Here is a 17,302-nt window from a genome sequence, read left to right on the forward strand (position 1 = left end):
AGTGCCTGACCTCAAGTATGCAAGCTACTGGGGATGGTGAGAAGTGGACAGAGATGTAGGGAGAAAATTGGGTGATGGCAGAAGGTAACTGGACCACCAGCAGCTTGTGTTTTGTATTAGATGGAGAGAGAGAGGGGTAAGGGCAGTGGGAGAATGATCCAGGGAAAGGAGCAGCATGCTTATTACTAGACAAACGGCATGCCTGGGTTTTGTTTTCTGATTGAACAGCCTTGGCTTGAAATGAAAGCCAGGTGTAGTATAAATCATTTGTATAATCTCATCTAAACACAGCCTGCGAAAGATGGTGTCTCAACTTTTTTGTTGTGGGATCATATGTAGACTGAGGGCAGTGGGGTTTTTAGTTTAGGTGGTTAAATCCTCAAGTGCTAGCTGTCTAGTTTGTTACCATCAGAGATTGTTCCAGCTTTGCCCTGAGTTGCAGGGTCCACTTTGGCCGCCCTCCTGGTGTTACCCATATTTATGTTGTTACAGAAAATTAAGTGGTTTGGTCTAAGGCTGTTTATGATCACAGATGTGAAGATTTGCCTGAGGATGCCTTTGGCCTCTCTGACTCTTTTCATCCATGAGGAGGCCCGGGGAAATCATTCAGAAATTAATTTGGAACATTGTGTTACCAAATCAAGACAGGCAGAGCACACCTATCCATAAGGTGGGCTATTACCCTACAGTGATGGAGACATTAATCTCCTTGGCATCAGTGATGTTTGCAATGAGAAAGGAATGCTTGTAGCACCTGATTAATCTCCCTGTATTAATTAACATGTCAAATGACAGTTTTGTTCACACCTTGTTGATTTTGCTAAGGAAGAAGGAAAAGAACAATTTTGTGCAGTTCTCTGAAGATTTGGAACAGGAATCTTGGCTCTTGTCCTTACCAGGTTTTAGGATCAAATAAGAAAAAGAGAGAACTATTCCACTTGTGCTTGGTGGCTTAATAGGAAAAAAAAGTTAATGACTTTTATCTTATTTTGGCTCAGATGCCTACCTGAGATATGATTTGAAATGAGTTTCCTATTCTCACCTCCCCTTGTTGAAGGCCTGGAGATTTATCAATATCTCACAACAGCAGAGTACACTGCTCAGTACAATTTGACACCGGCACTGCTTTGTTCTCCAAAGAGCCACCACACGTCTTTTTAACTTCTATAGATTTAAACAGGATTTATACTTCATAAACCCAAGCGTGTATCCAAAGCCTCTTGTTATTCTTCAGAACAACAACAAAAAAGCTGTATTCTCAATAAGCCAGTTTTGTTTTCTGTAAATCTCTAAAAAAAGATTTGTACTTTACTCAGTCTGGGCATTAGAAGAAATAAACGCAGTTTGGCCAGCGCCCCTCCCAGAAACAGCATCTGAGAACAGGCCCTGGGGCCCTGTCACTTTCCAAGCACTAATAGGAAGGACTAGCAAAGTAGCGAGAGTCAATTTGTCACTGCTTCTTCTTTTTTAAAGGAGGCAGCAACTTATGTTTATGTTTGTCTTTCTGGAACATTGGTGTGTCATGCTGTTATTTAGTCAAAGACATTTTTACTATTTCCTTATGGGATTTATAACCACAGGGTTTATTTCCCTACTGATGTTTAGGGTTACATTTTAGAATTATGCCTACCTGACGCTTCAGGAAATTTCCTCTGAAGAGGTTGTATTTAAGCCAGAAATGGCCAGGTTTGTCCAGAACCCACTGCTCAGCCACTACTTTCTATGCAGTAGAAGGATTCTTTTTTTTTTTTTTTTTTTTTTTTCAGTAGAAGGATTCTTTAAGTTAAATTGATTTTACACTTTCGGAGGTAACTCTACCTTCTATTTTCCTTTTTCTCACTTGGCATTCCTTTCCATTGCCTGCATATTAATATAGTTGATGCAGAAAATGTGGCACCTGAGCATTGCACAAGCTTATCACACATGTGATGCCTACAAATGGGCATGCTACCTGCAGACACACTTGGGGCATTGCTGAGAAGGAGACATAGGGGTCACGGAAGGAAGGATGGGATGGAGTCCAGATAGACTTGGGTTAAACTCTGGTTCTTCCAGTTACTAGTTTTATTAATAGATTTCCTACCTTCTAAAACGTGTAGGGTTGTTGTAAAAGGACTACTCGAAATAATATATATAAATCCTAGGAGATGAATAGGAAATGTTAGCTAATTTGTGATTGATAGCTGTTTTTCTTTGGAAATATATCAGATTCAGGGTCCATGTGAATATTACGAAGCTTGGTGTTCAATCATTTAACAGTTTCCCATCTGAGAAACACCAACATCCTCTAGAAATTGTATTCCTTATTTGATCAGTAATCCTACCTCCTCTAACATGAGTCTGGGTATAAAAGTTTAAAATACTTTTGACTAACAAATATGTGTATTTCCATATCTGTGTGACAAAGGACTCCATGAAAAGTACTGTACTATACCCAGGCACTTTGATCCTATTTGAAATATTATGGTCTAAGTTTAAGCTATTTCAAAGGTCTAATAATTTCCATTTTATTCCCAACATAGAAATAACTCTTTATGCAGCCCCCAGCCCCAGCTGGAACATTTCTGCCGCTGTTCCCAGGAAGGACACATCCCTTTCATACTCACTTTGGACAGTCACTGATGGTATCAGGAGACCACCCCCTCATGTGGATGATAGAATATGTACTGGCTTTTACTTAGCTGCTAATGCGTAATGGCCCTGTGGCTGGCACAAATGTGGGCAGCCATGACAGGGCTATTGTGAGAAGGCAGAAACACTTTTATCTTCCAGGGCCTTGGATGCCGCCTTCAGGTTCTGCTAAGAAGAAACTGGGTGTTGGGCCAGCATCTCACGAGCAGCGCAAGACTCAGGAAAGAAGTGATAGGCTAGCGTGGTTGAGCAGCATTATTATTATTGAAACACATAGCTATTGTCTTTCAACAGGATGGTCAACCTGTTCTCTCTTTAGTAGCAAAGTTGACTTGGGAAACCAGTTTAAGTCCCAAAAATGTTGCTTGGTATGTATAGAATCAGAGTAATGAGATTGAGAGGTTTTTATCATGTTTTTTTCCTTTTTAAAATTACACAAGCGATAACATTTTTATTACAGAAAGATTAGAAAACATGATATAAAGAAAAAAAGAGCCACACACACCATTTAGAGATAACCATTGTTAATATTTTGATGCATAACCTTCCATACTTTTTTTTTTTTTTTTTTTTTTTTTTGCCACATTGGCTCTTCGTTGCTGCGTTGGCTCTTAGTTGCGGTGAGTGGGGGCTACTCTTTGTTGCGGTGTTCAGGCTTCTCATTGTGGTGGCTTCTCTTGTTGTGGAGCATGGGCTCTAGGTGTGCAGGCTCTAGAGCGCAGGCTCAGTAGTTGTGGAGCACAGGCTTAGTTGCTCAGCGGCATGTGGGATCTTCCCAGACCAGGGCTTGAAACTGTGTCCCCTGCATTGGCAGGTGGATTCTTAACCACTGCACCACCAGGGAAGTCCCTTCCATACATTTTTTTTTAACATCTTTATTGGAGTATAATTGCTTTACAATGGTGTGTCAGTTTCTGCTTTATAACAAAGTGAATCAGTTATACATATACGTATGTCCCCATATCTCTTACCTCTTGCGTCTCCCTCCCTCCCACCCTCTCTATCCCACCCCTCTAGGTGGTCACAAAGCATCAAGCTGATCTCCCTGTGCTATGCGGCTGCTTCCCACTAGCTATCTATTTTACGTTTGGTAGTGTATATATGTCCATGCCACTCTCTCACTTTGTCCCAGCTTACCCTTCCCCCTCCCCGTATCCTCAAGTCAATTCTCTAGTAGGTCTGCATCTTTATTCCCGTCTTGCCCCTAGCTTCTTCATGACCTTTTTTTTTTTAATTTTTTAGATTCCATCCATATGTGTTAGCATACGGTATTTGTTTTTCTCTTTCTGACTTACTTCACTGTGTGTGACAGACTCTAGGTCCAGCCACCTCACTACAAATAACTCAATTTCATTCCTTTTTATGGCTGAGTAATATTCCATTGTATATATGTACCACATCTTCTTTATCCATTCATCTGCTGATGCCTTCCATACATTTTTATGCCTCCTTATTGAGACTTATAGACTCTAGGGCTTGATGATAATTCATTCTTTTAGAAACTTAAGGTCCTACAAGAGTAATTGTATTCAGATTTTATTTTGAGCAGGGGCAAGAAGGGGAGGAAGATCCTGTTCCTGTAAAACCAACTCTTTGGCCAGATACATGGATGGATAGATAGATGCATGGGTGGATGAAAGGATGGATGTGTTGCAGGAAGGGGGACCCCTCCAGGGCCTGAGAGTGGGCTCTTGCTAACACTCAGAAGTGAATTGTCCGAGGAGACACACATACTGACAAAGCAAGAGACTTTATTGGGAAGGGGCACTCAGGTGGAGAGCAGCAGTGTAAGGGAACCCAGGAGAACTGCTCTGCCACGTGGCTCGCAGTCTCAGGTTTTATGGTTATGAGGTTAGTTTCCAGGTTGTCTCTGGTCAATCATCTTGCTTGGCCCGTATTTGGTCTGACTTGGGATCCTTCCTGGTGGCACACACATATCTCAGCCAAGATGGATGCCAGTGAGAAAGATTCTGGGAGGTTGGTAGGACATATGGACTGGCATCTCCTTCCTCCTTCTGGCCTGTCCCGAATTCTCCTGGTTAGTTTTCGGTGGCATCACCGTGTTCCTTATCGGAACCTCTTGTTGCGAGACAGCTTATGCAAGTGGCTATCATCATGCCTGGCCTAGGCGGGCGGTTTCTGTCAACATTTCCCTAACAGGTGGATGGATGGATGGGTGGAAGAAAGAAGAGGCGGTTAGATAAATGGATTATTTGGAATGCAGACACCTTAATTTAACCAACAGAGTGCATTTTGAATTTGGATAACTTTCTTTGGGTGGGCAGGACTTTGTTTGCCAGCATCCTGTCCTTGGGGGAACCCCCTACTCAATGTGATATGGTTAACTGTTAAAGATGCTGTATGTATGCCCTCTCTCTCTAGATATTATAGCCACATATGACCCAGTCTGAGCAAATCATATTCTTGCAACCCCTTAGTTACAGCGATTGGTCCAGGGGTGGGCATGTGATCCAAACTGTGGTAATCAGAGTTATTCCTGGAATTGATATATGAACACTAGGAGAAAACATCTCTTTATACTGAGGTAGCTCAATGGGGAAGATGGACAACAGGGGCAGCCTGATGTCTTCTTGCTGGCCATGTGGCAGAGAGCTTGTCTAAGAGCAGGGACCAGCAGCTCAGAGACAGACGTGGGGAGAGAGGAAGAGGGAGGGGGAGAGGTTAAGGGAGAGGGAGAAGGACACACACACACACACACACAGACACACACACACACACAGACACAGACACACAGACACACACATACACACAGGCACATACAAATGTAGGTGAGAACATCCTCTCACCAATGAGTTGACACTGTTTGAGCCCTTGGACCCAGACAACTTTAAAATTCCCAGTTGTGTTAGCCAACTAAACTTTTCACTTTTACTTAAGCTAGTTTAAGCTGGTTTTGGTCAAATATAACCAAAAGTCATAACTACTTCTCCAGCTCCTTGGGGACAGGGGCCCTGTCTCACCTAGTCTCTAAACACACAGCCTAACTTACTCTCTTCTTTTTTTATGCTCAGGGTGTAACTTCTCTTCATTTCATTCTGCCTCGAAGAGCTTCCAGCTCTGCATTCTCTGTGGCAAAGGGCCCGTATCCTCCTGGGAAAAGAGGAGTGCAAAGCACCCTTTAGGCAATCAACAGAAGGTGGAGCCCATGACTCCTCTGACAGCCAATGGGGTCAGATGCGTAGGGCAGGCCCGGTTTTGATTAATATGCCTATAAAATGGAATCCTGAGACTGACCTCCATTCAACTCAAGCAACACAAAGATAATTGACCTTTGGAAACTGCCTTTGGCAGTCTTTTATTATTTTTATAGGAAAGTCCTGCAAACTAATTACATCTCACAATGGGCCTTCTATGGTGCTATTAGTTTAGTGCAGATTTCAGAGAAATTAGTCCACGGGGAGCCTGAAATTCTAGGGAAAAAAAGCTCCCCATGGACTTATTTGACTTTTGGATTAGCAGGAAAGATGGATTGGTGGCCTGATATTCTCTATAGTAACTTCTGGCATTTTGAGCCATCTGACCAAGGTACCACATTCCCATTTGGGCCCCTGGTGTCCACCCCAAGCAAAAGGAAAAATATAAATTTTAAAAAGGACAAGCTGGCTCTTTAAAGAATTCAGTCTACAAATCAAAGAGGGTTTATTCCTCCCTCAGTCTGAGGTTAAAGAAGAATGGGGTGAGAAAACTGAAACAGCACTTCTGTTTAAAGGTCTGGGTTTTCCCGAATATGAAATTACGGATGTCTGTCTCAGATTCTCATGTTGGCTTCTGCACCTGTCACCCTGACCATAATTATTTGTAGAGTGACAGTTCTGGGGCCACTGTCACAGGGTCAGGCTGTAGGTCTGGGCTGCAAGAGAGGAGGTATCATCTCAGCAAAATCACCCTGCCCCCGAGCCAGGGGTCAAGTGCATGGTTACCCATGCCCTGCGGAGCAGAGTGGGGGAAGGAGAGAAGCTAGATGGTGACAAGGGACCAAGGTTTGGCAGGGTGCCCTTCCATTTCCTGAGTTCTGGCCCCAGCTCACCCTTAGGACACGGAAGGGGCCACAGAGCAGATCCACGTGGGGCAGAGTGCCTGAGTGACTTGTGCACCAGAGCTGCTTCCCCATCAGCCCAACCTTGACCCTTGAAGCCCCTAGCCCTGCCTGCGCCTGTGTCAGGTGGTCGTCAGCCAGGCTGCACTGGGAGCTCACAGCGCTCTGTGCCCTTTCTGTCTTGAGGACTTGCACTGTGTCCTTACACTTCTTTCCTTTCAGTTACTGTTTGCTCTGGCTCTGACCTTGTTGGTGCCTGCTCACACGTCCCGGGCATACCTGGCCAGGGCTTTCTTCTGCAAGCACCTGTGACTGCTTGGGGACTTCCTCTAGCTGTAGGAGGAGCGTGCTTAGCCTGAGCAGGTGGGGTGGGCTAACATGCTTGGAGTTATCTCCTGTGGGACCAACCCTCAACTATTCATGTGAAGGTGCTGATGGGCTAATACCCCAGTTCCCTAACCCCTAGGGTGGGACAGCTCTGAGGTTTGTTCCGCATTGTCTCCAGGACTTCCCTGTGCAATTTGGCCCCAATTGCCCCCAGTGGTAAACTTCCTATTAACACGCCCTGGATTCACTTCCTTCCTCTTCTGCCTCAGTTTCCCAGCCCCTACTACTACTTCTGAGTCGCCTCCCAGAGACTTGTCCCAGAGCCTGCTTGGGGGCTGGCTACCTAAGCCAGATCTCTTTCCTATCTTGGCCTGGAGTCTCTCATTGTAGGTCTAAGATCCGAGGTGGCTTGTCCTGTGCTGTTGTAGGCTCTTCTTGCTCTCTTCCTTACCTTAAACTCATAGGACTTCTCAGGGCGTATCTGTTTCGGGATCCTCTGAGCAATGACTTAGACCCTCCCCAGGCCCATGTGCCTGGTATTCCTCTGGTTTTGGCCCAGTCCTTGAGTGGAAGAAATGGAGTCTCATTTTGAAGGGAGAAGAAAGCAAGCAAGCAAGCAAGCAAGCAAGAAAGGAAGGAAGGAAGGAAGGAGGGAGGGAGGGAGGGAGGGAGAGAGGGAGGGAGAGAAAGCCTCCCTCTTGAGGGAGGGCAGGAGAGGGTAGTGACCACACCTCGAGCACGATACGTACGGACGTGTGTCTAGAGAAGCAGCAGAGTCCCGAGGAGCTGTGTCCACCACCCACGGGGGCTGCCCTGCGTTCTTTGGATCAGTTTCTGGTCCTTGAACCCGCCAATGAACCGGCTTTATTAGCAAGTGGGGCAGGGCCTCCTCTCTTCTGCCAATTAACTGCTCCCTTTGGAAACAGTGGCGTCTTGCTTACGAAGCAGAAAGCTCTGGCTGCAAGCACTGCTTGTGTGGCGTGGGGCAAGTTGTTTAACCTCTCACCATATCTCATTGTCCTCATCTGAAAAACGAGGCTGATCATGTCCACCTCATAGTGTAGCTGGGAGCAATAAATAAGAGGATGTGACGAAGTGCTTAGTGGAATGCGTGGCCCACAGTAAGAGCTCAATATCACTAGCTGTTATTATTAACCTGGCATGGACTGCCTGGTTTCGTTCATGGTCTTTTTTTTTTTTCTTTTTTTTTTTTTTTTGTGGTACGCGGGCCTCTCACCGCTGTGGCCTCTCCCGTTGCGGAGCACAGGCTCCGGACGCGCGGGCTCAGCGGCCATGGCTCACGGGCCCAGCTGCTCTGCGGCATGTGGGATCCTCCCGGACCTGGGCACGGACCCGCGTCCCCTGCATCGGCAGGCGGACTCTCAACCACTGCGCCACCGGGGAAGCCCTCGTTCATTGTCTTTTGATGTTTTATCGCCCTGAAGGCAGGAGGCACGCGGTGGCATCTTTCTTCCTCATGGAGTGTACAGTATGCGTGTAAAGGAGGTGTGTAAAAAGATACGTGGGTAGGGAGCAGGTAGCTTAACATCCTGGCTGACACTTGCTCTTCTTGACCTTTCAGGCATGGGGCCACCTGGGGGTCAGGACGCACGTGAAGAGGCAGTTCTAGTTGTGGCTAGGGTTCAGTCTCATCCCTGCATTCCTAGGGATGCAGCCTCGCTATGATGAAGCCGTTTCATTGGTGGCCCTCCTTCGTCATGCTCAAAACCTAAAGACAGTGCAGGGGCTGGTGCCCCAGGAAAGGCCAGGGCAGCACTCTGAGGTGCAAAAATGTTGAAGCTGAACAAGTCACTTAAATAATGACGTTATCTGCTGCTCCCCCTTGTGTTCCAGACAGATAAAGACAAAATAGCTGAGGTAATCGTGGAGATGGAGTGTCGCTGGCAAACGGTCTGAGCCCAAAGACCATTTCCAGAGACAGATGGAGTGGAGGCTCTGATAATTTTCCTTGAATCATGTTTCAGGTGACACAGGAGTGCCACCAATTCAGCAGAAGTGCTGCTTGGAGGGTCCAGGGCCACCTGAACTCTGAAAACATGAAAGCCCAGTGAAGCTCATGGGTGACAAAGAAAGGAAACTTCCCCAAATAGCCCGGCGTAGGGGTGGACCGGCGAGGGAGCTTGAGGGTCACCCCCGGGGAATTCCACCACACAGCGCTGGGTGCCAAGTGCCGATGGGCAATTACTGGTGAATCTGGCAAAGCTGCCGTCTGGGCTTGGCTTCATTCCAGGGCCTGGGGAAGCGAGTACCGCAGCTACGGGTGCGATCAGCTGAGCCTGGGAGGCTTCCTCGCTCATAATTTGTTTTGTTCGGGGGTATCAAGGCACTGGCTTCCAGGAACTGGGCGCTGCGGCGTTTGAATGTGCTGGCAGTGTCCTTGGGCCCAGTGCCAGCTCCATGGTGGAGGAAGCCGTTGGGGGCTTCCCTTCACTCGCTTTCCACCTGCTAATGAAGGAAGTAATGGGCTCTGAAGGTAAAATGACAACAGCTTATGGAACACTTTGCAGCCATTAAAAACCATGTTGTAGAAAACTTTCTAATGACTTGGGGTAAGATTCATGATACATTGCTAAGGGGAAAAAGCAGACTACAAAACAGCATGTAAGTATGCCCCGTGTTTGTTTTAAAAAATTACGTATACGCACACATACGCCAAAAAAAATGAATGAAGAGCTAAAATATGTCATTTACAATTTGTTTTCACCTTTAAATCTTTCTACAGTTTCCAAATTTTCTACAATGAGTGTGTCTTTCTTTTGCAATGAGCAAAAGAGATATTAAAATCATATCTTACGTTCAAGTAGTATTTATAGTTTTCAACGTTTTTTGTATCCATGCTTTAGTTTGATCCTCATAACAGTTCTGCAAATTAGGTAGAACAGAGATTCCCATTTTACAGATGGGAAACTGAGGCCCTGAGTAAATCAGGGACTTGAGTAACATGTTGCCTGGCTTGTAAGTCCCTGAGCTGGGGCTAGAATCCAAGACATGTGTAGTCTTGTTTTAGTGTTCTTTCCACTGTATATTAGGAGTTTGGGGATAAGCCAGTGGACAGTATCTGCCACCTCATAACTGAGATCCTAACTCGTGTCACTTACTTAGGACTCCTACTCTGATCCTGCCAGTGAGACCAGGTTCCTGTGTTATGTGCTTTCTGAACCGAGTCCATTCTTTTCTATGCTGTCCAATGCGGTAGCTACTAGTCACCTGCGGCTATTTAAATTTGCATTTAAGATAACAGAAATTAGATAAAATTAAACATTCGGTTCTCCAGTCACATTAGTCACATTCTAAGTGCATGGCAGCCATACGTGCCTGTGCCATGTGCACCTATATCCATCATCACGGAAAGATCTGGGCAGGCTGTTTCAGATTGCTCATGTCCCTTCATGATGATATGTTGATTTGTTCAGTTATTACTGGATTCATATCTGGTCCCTGCACAAAATTGTAAAGTCCATGAGGGCAAGCATCGCATCTGACTTGCTTCCCTCCATATCCCCAATGTCTCATCCAGTCTTGACACACAGAAGTTGCTTAGTAAATATCTGGGAAATGCTTTCCGCTGCTTTAGGACAAAGTCCACATGCCTTAGTGTGGCTTCAGGCTGCATAATCAGTCTGGCCCCCTCACCAAGCTCTTTGCAAACACTCTCTTCCTTGTCTCCAGCCATCCAGTTCCCCAGATCCCTTTCAATTCCTTGCATATCACATTTCCACTTGCCACTGAGCTTTCACAGTGCTGCTCCCTCTGTCTGTAGCACTCTTCCCCTACCTCAGCTTCTCTTGGATGACTTTCTCATCCTTCAAGTCCAAGGGTTAAAGATTAAATGTCTCTTCCTCCAGGCAGCCTTCCCTGGTTCCCTGAGTCTGGTTTAGTGGTTCCTCCTCCTCCATGCTCTCATAGCACCCTGTATTTCCACACCCCCTTGGCATACTGTAACGTAATGGCCTCTTAATATCTGTATCTCTCCAGCTATATCATAAGCCCCATGGGGCAGAGGCTCTGTCTCTTTTACTCATCATCTTGTCCCCATGTGCCTAGATTAGTGCCTGGCAAAAAGTAGTCAATCAGTCAAGAAATGTTTACTGGGAACTCCCTATGTGTCAGGACCATGTTGGGCACTGGGCGTATATTAGTGGACAAGAGAGACAAGGTTCTGACCTTTAGGGGCTTCCGCAGTCTTTAGAGCTTCGCAGAATGTTTGTTGAATGAATAAAGGACTAAAGCTGTGTCTGATGAGATTGGTCTGTCTCAGGAGGTGGTGATTTCTCTGACCCTGGAGCTATGGGAGCAAAGTCAGGGAAAATATAGGAGGGGCCTCTGCACTAACTGGACTGCAGTCACTAGGTCAGTGGTTTCCATGATGGCGTATGGGGGAGACTGGGAGAGGCATCTCCCAGGGGATGTGTACTTAAATAACTTGGAGTCTTTCTGAGATTTTACCCTCACCCCCAGAATTACTGCTAGAGTGTTCCTGGTAATAATAGCATTGCTTATTGCACATTAGTACACATTAGTCGTTTAGAACACCACCTGTTCTAAAGGCTTTATACACATAAACTCATCTCATCTTCTTAAAAACTCTGCAAGGGTAGTAAAATTTGCACCCCCATTTCACAGAAGAGGACACAGAAATGTAAAGCAACTTGTCCAAGGCCACCCAGCTAATGAATGCTGGAGCCAGGATTGGAACCCAGGCAGTGCGTCTTCTGATATGGGCTCTTAGTCACTGAACTAAAGCCTGAAGAAAAAATCGAGAGCCACTCAGGTGGAGAGTTGGCTCTGAACTCAGAGAGTCCCTTCATCTCTGAGGCTCGTGCTCTTAGCTTACATTGGTTCGGAGACCCAATGGCTACCCATGAATCTATTCAAGAATGTTCCAAAGCAGGACACAACCCAGTGCTCCATTTGGTGGCCCAGACTGTGTGAGGCCACATGGGATGGAGGAGCAAGGAGAGGAGTGGGTGCTCTGGGACAGGCAGGGCGAGGGCACATGAGGACCTGATGTAAAGTTGGTCCAGCGCTTGGGGCTGGACACAAAGTGAGTTTCCCTGAATTTTCTAGAAAGGACTTGAGCCTATCCTTGTTAATTCATCATGGAGTTATTGAGCACCTACTGTGTTCCAGGCACTGTGCTGGCTGCCTAGGGTATACTGTGAGCAGAACACACTCAATTCTTGCCCTTGTGGAATCTGATGAGGCAAATCGACAGCAATCAGTTTATTAAACAAATGAGCAAATAACCACAAAGGGAGACAGATGATCTAAAGGAAAGAACGTGTCTCTTTGGGAACATGTAATGGAAGAATCTGGCCCAGGCTGGCTGTGGGTTGGGGAGGAGGTCAGGGGAAGCCTCTCTTCCAAGTACTGTTTAAGCTGAGATATGGGTGATGAGCTGAAGTTACTCGGTTAAAGGGGATGGCCAAAGGGATTCCAGGTAGAGGGTTCAGCACATGCAAAGGTCCTGTGGTAGGAAAGGGCACGAGGGTTTCCAGGGAGTGAAAGAAGGCCAGCATGGCTAGAATGTAGAGCAAAGCAGGAAGGTAGCTCAGGCTGAGCTGGAGAGAGATTGGGGCCAGAACATGCAGGGCCTGTATGGATGGTGACCATACACCTCAGTTTGCTGGGGACAGTCCTGGTTTGCTTCTGTTTCTGTAGAAAATTAGGAATAGGGTCTCCCTTTCCTCCCAACACTGTCTTGGTTTGGGTGACAGAGTATACAGTCACCCCCTCAGGCCACATTAAGGATTTCATTCTTATTCTGAAATATGGGAAGTTGCTCAAGTGTTTTCAGCAGATGAGGTCCTCCCCTGACAGTATCAGGTTCAAGTTTCCCATGTGAGAGTATGTGACTGCAGTGAGAACGGACCAGGGATGGGGGCCAAGTGTGCAGGGCAGAAAGCCAGTTAGGAGGCAATTTCTGTAGTGATAGGGGAAGAGTTGTCTTTTATTACCAATGGTGAGGACTACTCCCTTCAACTTCACCCCCACCCCAAGAAAGTTCCAGAATGCAAGTTTAAAGGAGTTAAACCTTTGGCTGGGTTTAGAATGCTCTGGCGTCTCGTCACCAGGTGACCTTGGGTCATGCAGCATCTGAGTGGGTGGGAGGGGCCTTTTGGATTTCCCGAAAGGCCAAGGACTTCATGCCTGTTCAGGAAAAAGCACACATAGGTCTCCCCACATGTCACCCATAGGCCAGGTAGCACAAGGCTGAGGGCTGTTCATCAGAGTCATCCATCTAAGGTGCCAGCTGTAGGGATAGTATCCCATGCCAGGGCTTGCTTGATGGATATTGTTGACAGAGGAGATTCTGGTTGTGGCCACTCATTTTCCTAGAGCCTGCCTTGGATTTCAGGTGAGGTACCAGAGTTTGAGAGGGATGCTCCAAAACCCACTCCTCTGTGGTTGCATTCTCTCACTCTCCATCTCTCTCTCTCTCTCTCTCTCTCTCTCTCTCTCTCTCTCTCTGTCATTTTCTCTGTCTCTCTGGAGCTTCTACTTTGTTTAAAATCTGTCTTAAAGTACTTTTATTATTCCTCCTGCCAGCCTATTAAAACTGCCTGGGCTTGACTGCTTTTTCAAAGCATCTCAAGTCTTTTCTCTTGGTCGGTGAAATGAAAACACAATTATTCTAGCGGAACATTTTACGTGAGATGCAATCTAAGAAAATGGCTTACAGAGCTGAGGGCTCATTTGGAAGCAACCAGGGCTCAGGGGGGTGAAGAGGGGAAGGAGAGCTGGCAGACAGAGCACATTCTTGGAGGGTGGGGCTGCGGGTGGGGGAAAACCAGGGCTATAAGTGCCTCAAGGGGCTGGGTGGCTCCAGAACAGTCTACATGAGTTGATGACCCTCTTTAGCACTCTCATCTCCCAGGATTTTATTATTTTTTTAGTCCAGAATTATACAGCTCTTTAACAAGGCGCCTCTCTCTCTTCTCCTTTTATTTTCCCCTATCCCTCCTGTTTTTAATGTGGTTTTTTTCCTCTGCTTCAAGTTTTTACTGCTTTCCCAGCTCTAGCCAGGAACTCCCCTTTCTCTGACACCCACCCGCGGTGCATCTTTGGGCTGTGAGTGAACCGTGGCAACACGAAACAAAGGTGTGTGGCTCACCTCCCTCTAAGTGCTGGGGCTCCAGCAGCTGGGAGTGTTCAGCTCAGCCTGTCTCTAACAGGACACGGAGGGCAGGACTAGCTCTGAACAAGGACTGAGGCCCTGGGGGTCATCATGCTGCGCTTTCCCCTGACAAACCGGATACTTGCTGACTCTGTGTGATGCCGAGTTAGTGCCAAAGGAAGCCTCTGCGTCCCTCTCCTCCGGTCTTCCCACGTCACAGGAGGAGAAACAGGAGTCCGTGGAGGTGACCTGGGGGAGGAGGAATTTACACACCCCTGGTGCCAGACTCCCAACCCAGTGCTCTTTTTCTTTTGGGGGGACAAACAGAGTCTGGAGGGCAAAACTGTCCTGGCCTCTTCTCAGGGCACCATTTTAAGGACTTCATGGAACCCCATAGGACCTATGTTCTTTGTCTTCTTACAGAATAAGGGGCTGACGGAGGGTCAGGATTTGACTGGGAAAGTAGCTAAGTCTGTGGCTCTAGACCAGATGTTGAAGATGCCCATGGGCCAGGCAAGCGATGTAAGTGAAGATAAAGAAAAGGGAAAGGTGAGGACTGTGGCAAACTGAAGACTTCTCACCGCAACTGAAAGAGGCAGCTGCTACCGAGTGCCAGCCTGCTGCTGACACAGGCGAAGGAGGGTCCAGTGTGGCCTGATTTCTGGCTCTTCAAGAGGGACCAGAAACCTGAACTTTTTAAAATAGAAAATCTGATTTTTAAATATTGTCTGTATTAAAATATGAAATCCTGAATTGGTCGGACAAAAATTCTTGTGTGACCTGAATTTAGGCTCTTTTTATGCAGACTGAGTATAGCCTCTGCTCTAGCCACATCCACTAATCTGGGATTTGATAGGAGACAGGGCAGTAGAGGCAAAGGATGCTTAGTGCTGAGAGGACCATCGGCTATTCCCTGGTGCTTCCTTTTCCACCACTCTCCTTGAACAACTTTCTTGTAAGGGAGAAGCAATTATTCCAGAATGCTGTAGCCTTTCTGTTTTAAGAGTGGAGGGCTAACCTACCTTCATCATGGACCATCCTGGATTATTTCACCAGTTTACCTGATGGTAATTTAGGAAACTAAATGTAGGACATTTTTGGTGGTGGACCAATGACCAGGGGACTTAAAAAATTAAAACTGCCTGACATTCTACTCTGTGTTTTTGCCCCCAAATCCATCTTTATCTTTTGCTTCATCTCTCTTCCAGAGTATGGGTCAGCCTTTAATCATCATTTAATAGTTTTGATTGCTTTCTCTAGGTAGAAGAAGGGTTAGTTTTATGTGCTCATAGTTTCCAAACCACTTTTAATATCTTCCTTGAAAATGAACTAGTTAAATCATTGAGTCACAGTGAGTTTTTGTTACTTGCTATTATTTTCAAGTCTATTTCTTCCTTTTTTTAAAAATTTGAAGTATAATTGATTTACAATGTTGTGATAGTTTCAGGTGTATCCAGGTCTGTTTCTTAACCATCTCAGTGTTGGCTTTGAAAATTAAATTTGTCATTGGAAAAGAAAAAGAGTGGAGGGCTAACTGTAATGCTGGTGGAACTTTCTATTCTATCCAGACAGCAAGGGATTAGGAGGGATCTTATTGTAAGAACTGATAGGACCAAATCCAACCAAACTTAAAAAGAATATTTATTACTAATTGAGTGCTTACTATATACCAGGCATTATATATTAGCTCATTTAATCCTCACAATGACCATGTGGCGTAGATATTACCTTTTAAAAATTTTATGGATGGGGCTTCCCTGGTGGCACAGTGGTTGAGAGTCTGCCTGCCAATGCAGGGGACATGGATCCGTGCCCTGGTCCAGGAAGATCCCACATGCCGCGGAGCGGCTGGGCCCGTGAGCCATGGCTGCTGGGCCTGCGCGTCCGGAGCCTGTGCTCCACAACGGGAGAGGCCACAGCAGTGAGAGGCCCGCATACCGCAAAAAAAAAAAAAAAAAAAAAAAATTTTATGGATGAAGAAATTGAGGCTCAAAGAGGTTAAATAACTTACTCAAGGACACCCAGGAAGTGGCTTTCTCTGTCACTGTGCTTTTCTTTCTAGTTATTCTCCAAAAGCACATGCACACATGCACACACTCACTCTATATACAGATACATAAAACTTTTATAAGTTTTGATTCCTAAAGAAAAAGCTACTTTCATATCTTGTACAGTTTTTCATTAGTGATAATTTTCCTTGGATGAGCTCATGAACTGCAGTTTATTGGTTTGGCAAATGTGTCAGCGAGTTTGGCTGTAGCTTTATTCTCTTTCCCAGCTCTCAGAGAAGTGCTCAGCCTGGGAAACAACCCAGCCCGTCTTTGTGGCAGCCAGAGAGCTGGCAGCAAAAGGAGCAAACATGGAACAAAAGCCACTCCATTTCCTTTCTTCTTGTTCCCTTTGGGCATAAGCCAGTCTCCCTGCTTCTCTCTCCTGTCCTCTCACCTCCGTGATGAATAGGATAAGCCTGCCACCCCCTTGAGTCCTGTCCCTTCTTCACTCTAAGCCACAAGCTCTGGCGCAGGGTCAAATGCATGGTGGGAGCTCCATACCCACCTGCCTGAGTGTTTGATTATAGTCAGTGTATGATCTGAAGCTCAGGAGAGAATATCTGTCATATTTTCATGAAGGTGGTACATTTTATTTGTTTAGGTAGGCAAAATCAATTTATCTTTGAGGTCGTATATTTGCTAGGAATGGAAGTCCCCTGGAGTTAAGTAAGGGGAAGAATATTCTAAGGCTATGGGCCTGCTGGAATCCAACTAAAATCTGGACAATTAGGTCACAGGAAAGGTGGGAACCGGGCTACCCCCAGGACAAGAGCAGCAGCAGAATTCCCTGACCTTGTGTTATTGCTTCTTCATTAGTGTGATTCAGCTAAACTCCACTTCTAATCTGCTCCCATTGGTGGCTGAATCTCAAAGTTTCCATTTCAAATTCCCAGAAGTGGCAGATCACTTGGGCAAGATGGTCATTACTGATTGAATCAGATGTGGACAGTGTGCCTCCAAATGTTTGGTGCCCCCTATGATTTTACTACAATATTATCATTACAGCTAAGATTATAACAGAATGCTCAGAAGGGGTGAAGTCATCCTTTTCAATGCTTGTCCCTAAATGCCTCTGCTCTAAATTTTTAAAATTAAAAA

The sequence above is a fragment of the Hyperoodon ampullatus genome (genome assembly GCF_949752795.1).
Source record: "Hyperoodon ampullatus genome assembly, chromosome: 1".
In the NCBI taxonomy this organism is placed as follows: Eukaryota; Metazoa; Chordata; class Mammalia; order Artiodactyla; family Ziphiidae; genus Hyperoodon; species Hyperoodon ampullatus.